Below are 10,673 nucleotides of genomic sequence, written 5' to 3' on the forward strand. Positions count from 1 at the left end.
CACCCGATGACACACACAGTCTTTGCAAAAAAGCTCCGCTCTCGTTTGTCTGAGTCACGGAGGAGAGTGAGCTCATGGGGATCACAAATGGAGCTGGCTGAGGACTTTAGAGAGGGACTTTCCCTTTCACACTTGTTGGCGGTGGACGAGAGTGAGCTTCGGGAGGATAATGTTATATCTTTAAAACTTTATGATACTGAGGGTAGTGCTCTGCTGGGTTCTACCCAGGAAGAGCAGGAGATGTCCGAGGATGGGGAAGAAGCTGAGGCTGAGCCTTCTCAATCTTCCTGCCCTGCATATGTAGAGCTGTTGGAGGTTATGGATCGCACCACGACAAAGTTGGACTTGCCATGGAAGTGCTAGCAATGTGAAACCGCGAGGTCGGCTCGACGAGTGTTCTCTTTCTGACCATAGCCCTCCAGCTCAGGTGAGCCTTCCATTTCTGCCTGATCTCCATGCAGAGATCGAAAAAGGAATGGAAGAAGCCATTTTCTTCTCGCATCCATCGGTTTCAGCATACAAATTATGCCAACATCGAGGCCATGCGCGAAAGCAGCTATGAGAGGATTCCCCCTGTATAAGAGATGCTGGCTAAATATCTTTCTGTGGGGGGTACATACTTCTCTTAATTCTACTTCCTTGCCATCTAAGCCCCTTCAGGATACATCTCGCTTACAGCAGCAGGTCAGGCTGTGGCTTCATTGCACACAATGGTGGTGCTTAAAGCATATCAGGCTGATCTGCTAAAAGACCTGGGTAAAGGAGAGGGCCTTTCTCCTGATCAGGTAGCCAAGTTGCGTCGCACCACAGATCGCTCTCTCCGTGCTACCAAGCAAACCCCCCCCCCCACCACCACCACCATGGGAAGGTCTATGTTGTCAATGTATGCTTCAGACATGGGTCACGATGAGGCTTTCGCCCTAGAGGACGCAGTGTCTCATTCCCTACTCAAGGAACCATGGTTACATTCATAATCTGAGACGTTTTTTTCTTTGTTATTTAAACAACAATTTAAATAACAAAGGTCTTTTAGCAGATCAGCCTGATATGCTTTAATAGATGATTCTTCTGCACAATCTGACTTTGCTGCAGCCTGGAATTGAACTACTGGTTTCGTCTGGTCAGAGGAGAACTGGCCCCCCAACTGAGCCTGGTTTCTCCCAAGGTTTTTTTCTCCATTCTGTCACTGATGGAGTTTCGGTTCCTTGCCGCTGTCGCCTCTGGCTTGCTTAGTTGGGGACACTTCATCTACAGCGATATCGTTGACTTGATTGCAAATAAATGCACAGACACTATTTAATTGAACAGAGATGACATAACTGAATTCAATAATGAACTGCCTTTAACTATCATTTTTTTCATTATTGACACTGTTTTCCTAATGAATGTTGTTCAGTTGCTTTGACGCAATGTATTTTGTTTAAAGCGCTATATAAATAAAGGTGACTTTGACTTTGACTTTAGTTATCTAGGACACCTCATTTCTGTGTTTTCCTGTCTTCTGTTTTGTTTTAGTTCCTATATGCCCTTATTTGGTTATGTTGCTGGTAGCTTGGCTTTTTGAATAATAGGTCCCTTTCTACGAAATAACTTTTTGTAAATGATATGATCACTGATCATAACCTAGATGTGCTCTTTTTGACAGAAACCTGGCTAAAACTTGATAATTACATTATTTTATATGAGTCTACCCCTCTGTTTATAAAGATTACTGTTATAAACATTAGCTGCGTCCCAAAGGTAAAGGGGGAAGTGTTGCTTCAATTTATAACAATGTTTTCAGTATTTCCCAGAAAGCAGGCTTCAAGTATAACTCATTTGAAGTAATGGTGCCTTATATAACATTATCCAGAGAAACAAGTGTAAAATGAGTTTGATGTTTGTACTGGCTACCGTATACCAGGGCACCATACAGACTTTGTTAAAGAGTTTGCTGATTTTATATCAGAGTTAGTGCTGGCTGCAGATAAAGTTAGGGTTAGTTCAATTGTTGGTGATTTTAATATCCATGTTGATAATGAAAAAGATGCATTAGGATCAGCATTTATAGACATTTTGTACTTTATTGGGGTTAGACGACACATCTCAGGACCTACTCATTGTTGAAATCATACTCTAGATTTAATACTGTCACATGGAATTGATGTTGATGGTGTTGAAATTATGCAGCCAGGTGATGATATCTCAGATCATTATTTAGTGTTGTGCAAACTTCATATAGCAAAAACTTTAAATTCTACTTCTTGTTACAAGTATGGTAGAACCATCACTTCTACCACAAAAGACTGCTTTGTAAGTAATCTTCCTGATGTATCTCAATTCCTTAGCATATCCAAAACCTCAGAACAACTTGATGATGTAACAGAAACTATGGACTCTCTTTTTTCTAGCATTTTAAATACAGTTGCTCCTTTACGCTTAAGGAAGATTAAGGAAAACTGACCATGTTATAATGAGCACACTCGCACCCTAAAGAGAGCAGTCTGGAAAATGGAGCACAGCTGGAGGAAAACAAAACTAGAGGTATTTCGTATTGCTTGGCGGGAAAGTAAACTATCCTACAGAAAAGCATTCAAAACTGCTAGATCTGATTACTTTTCATCTCTTTTACATCTTACTAGAACCAGGAAGTATGACCATATTAGCCCCGTTCTGTCAACACTACACTGGCTACCTATTTAACATTGTATAGATTTTAAAATCTTGCTTATTACTTATAAAGCCCTGAATGGTTTAGCACCTCAGTATTTGAATAAGCTCTTGTTACATTATAGTCCTCCACGTCTGCTGCATTCTCAAAACTCTGGCAGTTTGATAACACCTAGAATATCAAAATAAACTGTGGGCAGCAGATCTTTTTTCTATTTAGCTAACTTCGGAATAACCCAGATAACATTGTTTGCGAGGCAGACACACTCTTGCAGTTTAAATCTAGATTAAAGACCCATCTCATTAACCTGGCTTACACATAACACACTAATACACTTCTAATATTCAAATCCATTAAATTATTTTTAGGCTGCATTAATTAGGTAAACCGGAACCGGGAATACTTCCCATAACACCCGATGTACTTGCTATTTTATTAGAAGAATGGCATCTACGCTAATATCAGTCTGTTTCTCTCTTATTCCGAGGTCACCGTTCCCACCAGATCCAGTCTGTATCCAGATCACAAGGTCACTGCAGTCACCTGGATCCATTACGTATCCAGACCAGATGGTGGATCAGCACCTAGAGAGGGCCTCTACCACCCTGAAGGACAGCTGAGACCAGGACAAATAGATGAGCCCCAGATTCAGATCACCTGTAAAGACCTTGTCTCAGACGGCCACCGGGACATAATGGTGTTCAATTGTTTTGACACAATCTGTTTTTTTTAAAGTGCTTTATAAATAAAGGTGACTTGACTTGACCGTTTAACCTTATTCATTTACATGGATCACCTATGTTTAGTTAATTAACCTAATCTATGTATTTAAGTTGCTCCCTTTCTGTCACTCGTTGTAAATTACCGTTATATTGTGTTTTCCCTTGTGTATCTGCCTATGTTTGAGTCCACTATTAATTTAGCGTTTTAGACTTTCTCAGCTGTGTCCTTGCCTGGCAACCCATGACAGATTACAGAACCACGCAAAATAAACTGCGCTGAGGGCAAGCTGTCTCACATCCAGCAGGCTGGATGGCTTTTGGAGTGATATGTGGAGGAGTTCCTGAGTCACCTGGTGAGCTGGAGCGATCATATGGTTAATGATTTTTTGCAATTGTTTATTGTCTTTACGTTTCATCAGTTATGGCTTATGCTTATTATTAAGCTTAGCTACAGTGATAGCTGGATGCATTTGTCCATATTAGGGATTTCCTGGCATGTCAATTACTACTATGAGTTCATCTTGGACTTACTGCGCAAAAGTGCTCTTCAGCTTCGGGTATTAATGAAACTGATATTGGAGGAGTGAGTTTAGTGCTCTGTTATGTGTCATGGATATGAATAAAATGTTCTTGTCTCTTTTAATTTAAATCTAGATTTATTAACACTGGCCCTTGAAAACGTTTACTTTTACAAATTTCCCCAAAAAAGTAAAGGGGAAGAGTTGAACTTTTATTAAAAGTTGGGGGACAGTCCCTTGCAAATTCAATGCCCATGCTACAGAGAGCCACTGCGGAGGGATGAATGAGCCCAATGCAGCTCTGGAGCTGTGGTTTGCCAACCCCTGCTCTACACAGACTTTTTTAGGTCAGACAGGGTACATGGATGTGGCAGTGTGCACACAACTCCTGGTGGATGGAGATTAACTCATAATGGGAAATACCCTTGGCTGGTGGTGAAGAGTTTTACCTAGCCTATTCTAGTAGGAAACCCAGAGGGGGATGATGTTTCTTACAAATTTTAAGTGGTTTTCCCCTACATGTGTAATAATGTGCACAAGCTTATAAGTTTACTGACATGGTGAATCTGTCAGATTAATTTGGCTGTACCTGATGTGGACTTGAGCACTTGGCAACTGTGCAAAATGGCGATTGTGATGAGTGGGGCGGGGCCGAGGGATGTGGGAACACGAGTGAGGCCGGTGGAGTGATTGGGAAATCCGCTACACCTGCGACCCACCACCGGTCTTGAGTCCCACAGAGGAGATGGAAGGATATAAGACTGGAGCGACGACAGTGAAGGACGAGAGAGGACCAGGCCTGGGCTTTTAGTTGTGTTTTGGTTTCATTTTATGCGCATCAGTCGTCTGTGAGGGGCTGATGCGCTGTTTTGTGTTTATTTTGTTATTAAAGTCTTTGTTTGATTGTCAAAATAAAAATCAAAACACAACTAAAAGCCCGGGCCTGGTCCTCTCTCGTCCTTCACTGTCGTCGCTCCAGTTTTATATCCTTCCATCTCCTACGTGGGACTCGAGACCGGCAGTGGGTCGCAGGTGTCACTGATTTCCCAATCATTGCCGGCCTCCCTCCTTGTTCCCACGTCCCTCGGCCCCGCCCCACTTGCCACAGAGATCTAACATTAGCAGGATACATTGCTACTGCAATGAATAAAAGCGAAATTGTGACTTTCATCTTTCTAAGTGCTTTGAAAATCTCTACAAAGATACAAAGCACAATTTCAACTCCAAAGGGATCAGTCAGCACTGTTTCTTATGTCAAACGAACACAGAGTTTTCTTCCAGGAATGTCACAATATCCCTCATTTAAAATAATTCCTTTCCAAGTGAACATACCTGTGTATTTGACCATTGTCTTTCTGTGGATGCACTTTACATGTATATCTTTGCCTTCAGAAAGCTATATATCAGAAGTTTAAAGTAACAAGAGTTTATAAATGCACACACACACACAGAATTTCATAAAAATCAACGCCACGTGAGCGTGCATAGAGATGATAATAAAAATGTATTTTTTTGCTGCTGTAGTAACTGAGGCACAAATTGTAAAAGCACACTGAATAGTTCAACCAAAAAAACACCTCGGACCATTCAAGATGTAGGTGATTTTTTATCTTTAGTAGAAATGTAAAGATTTTTAGCTAAAACCCTGGTCTTTGGGGATTCATAAAATGCAAGTCAATACAAAAAAGCAATACAAAATTAATACCTGTGGCTTCTGACAATATATTGAGGTCTTATGAACTAAAACGATCTGTCAACATTCTGAGCAAGAAACTGAAAATGATTTATAACTTGAATCACAAGGACCATGGTTTCATCTAAAACAATCTTCATTAATCTTATTCTTATATTTAGCACAGGGATGTCCTGGCAAGGAGGATTTTGTTAAAGTCTGTCCACATGTTATGACTGTGGATCATGGAAAGCTTTGTGCTCTGCCAATGTAAAAGGTCCACACATTTATTTTGTTTCAGTCAGGCAAAGAGAGACTGACTATTAACCCTCGAGTCACTTATTTTACTTAAAGGTTTAAGGCAGTTATTTCAATGAAGAACATCAGAGACTTTAAGTCCTGGGTAGGGAGTTGTAATATTAGGAACCATGTATTTACAAAACCTGTTTAAATCAAAACAGTAATTAAACAAACTAAATCTTCTGAATATGGCATCGGTAAATTACTTCCATATGTTGGATGTGCGGGTTTCTGAGCCACAGTTTATGTTATCGTGGCAAAAGCAAGGTATGGCATATTCCAGCTTTACAGAATTGGATCAGTATGACAAGCTTGAGGTTTTATGCTAAGATAGCACAATAAAAACTCCAGTTTTGCATTGAAAGGAGGAGACAGTGTTCCTATGAAAGCAACGTCATTACTTGTTTACCTTGACTTCGACACTTGCATCACTGCAGGTTGGCAAATGTTTGAAGTTTATTTTTTGAAGGAAAATTGAAAGGCTGCATACCACAGCTGCCATGTCATCAAACACCACTGAAGGCTGTTTTATAGGATGTAGCCTTCCGATTTGGAAACACCCTAACTGTAATCTGAAAAAAAGAGAGAGCGAACTAAATATATGCTTAGATGACAGAATCATTTTTGGGCGATCATTTAGACGATTCATTTGTATGTAAAAGTTAGTTATACTTAATGCTAACTTAATGTAAGTTATACTTATTGTAATGTTTTAGGTTAAATAAACATTACTTAGACTTAATAAATAAATAAATAAATAAATACATTATCAATGTAATGAATTAATTAATTATTAAAATCAGAATCAGATTGAGCTTTATTTGCCAAGAGTGCACAAATGCACAAGGAATTTGTTGTGGTTTCGAGGAGCTCTGGGTACATACATACTGTATATACAGATATGTATGGGGGCAGTCTTGGCCTAATGGTTAGAGAGTAAGACTTGCATCCCGAAGGTTGAGGGTTTGAGTCTCAGAGATCTATAGCTTCTGTCTGAGGGTAGAAGTGCCAACAGGTTGTGGGAGACGGGTCTCTGATGATGTTAGCTGCCCTTTTCATCATTCTGGAGATGTACAGGTCCTGCAGCGGGGAAAGAATGCAACCCTGTGAAGCACCAAAAACTGATTGTACAGGTTTCCCAAAACAAAGTATATATTTCATCAATATGTATTTTTAATTTTTTTTCTTCTTTTTTTATACATTTATTCCAAAATAGTAAGTAGAAGAATACAATAATCATGTATAGTATTTTGTGAACTGACACTCAGCTATTCCTATCTTCAGATCCAAGGGCTTGTTTAGAGTTTTGGGGGTCATAAGCTAGAAATCATGTTTTCACAAAGTGAGAAAGTCAAAAAGCTTTTTGTTGAATAAAACAACAGAGATAGAGAGACATAGGCCTCAGAGACAGAGACCTAATATATTGTATATCATGCTTTGTATATCATTAAGTAGAAATGCATTGTCCCTTGGGTGGGTAGAGAAGACTAAACAGCTGGTACATGCCCAATTATGTGTAGAGTAGAGGTTCCCAACCTTTTTCAACTCATGGCCCACACAACGAAAAACACATATTTTTGCGCGCTGCACTGCAAAATAATTCACTGACCCTGCTATTGTTGGGTTAATAACTTAGTACTCAGAAGCTAGATTGTTAACTGTCTTTATTGAATGAACTGGCAATGAACAGAAAATAAATTGGGCTGGCACCACGTGGCACAACTGCTGTTGTTCTGTAGTAAATGCAGCAAAAATATCTAAAATAAATTGGAGGTTTATTTTTTAACCAATCAGCGAGCTCGAATAGTGGAAGCATAGTTACAGTTTATATAATTTGTAATACTTATTTTTTAATATTTAATTATATATATGAAATTATGTTATTATGTTATGACTTATACATTTAAAAGTGCTGGCTAATGCTAAACGCAAAATACAGTAAGATTGTTATTCATGCCGGCGCTAATGATGTTTGACTTCGCCAGTCGGAGATCACTAAAAATAACATTAAAGAGGTGTGTGAACTTGCAAGCACGATGTCAGACACTGTAATATGCTCTGGTCCCCTCCCTGCTTACCGTGGTGACGAGATGCATAGCAGACTGTCATCACTCAGTGGCTGGATGCCTAAGTGGTGCCCGCAGAATAACATAGGTTTCATAGACAATTGGATGAGCTTTTGGGGCAGACTTCACCTGTTGAAAAGAGATGGTCTTCATCCCTCCTGGGGTGGCGCCGCTCTTCTCTCTAGAAATATAGCACATAGTCTTAGAGTTTATACTTGACTAATTGGGACCCAGGTCAGGAAGCAGACAAACTGGCTAAATTGATCATCTACTAGCCGCCTCATGTCAGTTAATTCTCAGCATATAGAGACTCTTTCACCTAGATATCACACTATTGAGACTGTGTCTGTTCCCCAAACTAGAAAATACAAAAAACATCCAAACCAATTTTAAGAGTAACAATTTAATTGAGGTTCAACAAATAAAAAACAGATGCAATACGGATAAACAAATGATAAAGCTTGGCTTATTAAATATCAGATCCCTTTCTACGAAACGTTTTGTAGAATAAAAATAATATGATCACTGATCATAATCTAGATGTGCTCTGTTTGACAGAACAGGCCACCAGGGCACCATACAGACTTTATTAAAGAGTTTGGTGATTTTACATCTAAGTTAGTTCAGGCTGCAGATAAAGTTTTAATAGTGGTGATTTTAATATCCATGTTGATAATGAAAAAAATGCATTGGGATCAGCATTTATAGACATTCTGAAACTCTATTGGGGTTAGACAACACGTTTCAGGACCTACTCATTGTCGAAATCATACTCTAGATTTAATACTGTCACATGGAATTGATGTTGATGGTATTGAAATTATGCAGCCAAGTGATGATATCTCAGATCATTATTTAGTTTTGTGCAAACTTCATATAGCCAAAATTGTCAATTCTACCTCTTGTTACAAGTATGGAAGAACCATCACTTCTAACACAAAAGACTGCTTTGTAAGTTATCTTCCTGATGTATCCGAATTCCTTAGCATATCCAAAACCTCAGAACAACTTGATGATGTAACAAAAACTATGGACTCTCTTTTCTATCATTTTAAATAGAGATGCTCCTTTATGCTTAAGGAAGGTTAAGAAAACCAGTCTGACACCATGGTATGGTAATGAGCATACTAGCACCCTAAAGAGAGCAGCCTGAAAAATGGAGCGCACTGGGGGAAAACAAAACTAGAGGTATTTCATATTGCTTGGTGGGAAAGTAACCAATCCTACAGAAAAGCATTAAAAACTGCTAGATCCGATTACTTTTCTTCTCTTTTAGAAGAAAACAAACATAACCCCGGGTATTTATTCAATACAGTGGCTAAATTAACGAAAAATAAAGCCTCAACAAGTGTTGACATTTTCCAACATCACAGCAGTAATGACTTTATGAACTACTTTACTTCTAAAATCGATACTATTAGAGATAAAATTGCAACCATACAGCCTTCAGCTAAAGTATCGCATCAGACAGTGCACTATAGACCACTTGAGGAACAGTTCCACTCTTTCTCTACTATAGGAGAGGAAGAATTGTATAAACTTGTTAAATAATCTAAACCAACAACATGTATGTTAGACCCTATTCCATCTAAGCTCCTAAAATAGGTGCTTCCAGAAGTCATAGATCCTCTTCTGACTATTAATATTTCCTCATTGTCATTAGGATATGTCACCAAAACCTTCAAACTGGCTGTTATTAAGCCTCTCATCAAAAAACCACAACTTGACCCCAAAGAACTAGTTAATTATAGACCAATCTCGAATCTCCCTTTTCTGTCCAAGATACTAGAAAAGGTGGTATCCTCACAATTATATTCCTTCTTAGAAAAAATGGTATCTGTGAGGATTTCCAGTCAGGATTTAGAACGTATCATCGTACTGAGACTGCTCTCCTTAGAGTTACAAATGACATGCTCTTATCATTGTTGTATCTCTCTATTAGTGCTACTGGATCTTAGTACTGTGTTTGACACTATTGACCACAACATTTTTTTACATAGACTTGAACACTTTGTTGGCATTAATGGTGGTTAAGAAGTGCATTAGCATGGTTTAAATCGTACTTATATGACCGCCATCAATTCATAGCAGTGAATGAAGAGGTATTATATCGATCACAAGTGCAGTATGGAGTACCTCAAGGCTCAGTACTAGGGCCACTACTCTTCACGCTTTACATGCGGAGATGTCATCAGGTATCATGGTGTTAGCTTTCACTGTTATGCTGATGATACTCAGCTCTATATTTCTTCGTGGCCCGGTGAAACACATGCATAGTAGATATAAAAAACTGGATGATGAGTAATTTCTTACTACTTAATTCTGAAAAAACAGAGGTGTTAATTATAGGACCTAAAGACTCTGCATGTAATAACCTAGAACACTAAGACTTGATGCCTGCTCTGTCAATTCTTCAACATCAGTTAGGAACCTAGGTGTGCTATTTGATAGCAATCTTTCCTTAGAAAGCATTTGTAAAACTGCATTTTTCCATCTAAAAAATATATCTAAATTACCGCCTATGCTCTCAATGTCAAATGCAGAAATGTTAATCCATGCATTTATGACCTCAAGGTTAGATTATTGTAATGCTTTATTGGGTGGTGTTCTGCACGCTTAGTAAACAAACTACAGCTAGTCTAAAATGCAGCAGCAAGAGTTCTTACTAGAACCAGGAAGTATGACCATATTAGCCTGGTCCTGTCAACACTGCACTGGCTCCCTATCAAACATCGTATAGACTTT

Source organism: Carassius carassius, chromosome 38, assembly GCF_963082965.1.
Source record: "Carassius carassius chromosome 38, fCarCar2.1, whole genome shotgun sequence".
NCBI classification, from domain to species: domain Eukaryota; kingdom Metazoa; phylum Chordata; class Actinopteri; order Cypriniformes; family Cyprinidae; genus Carassius; species Carassius carassius.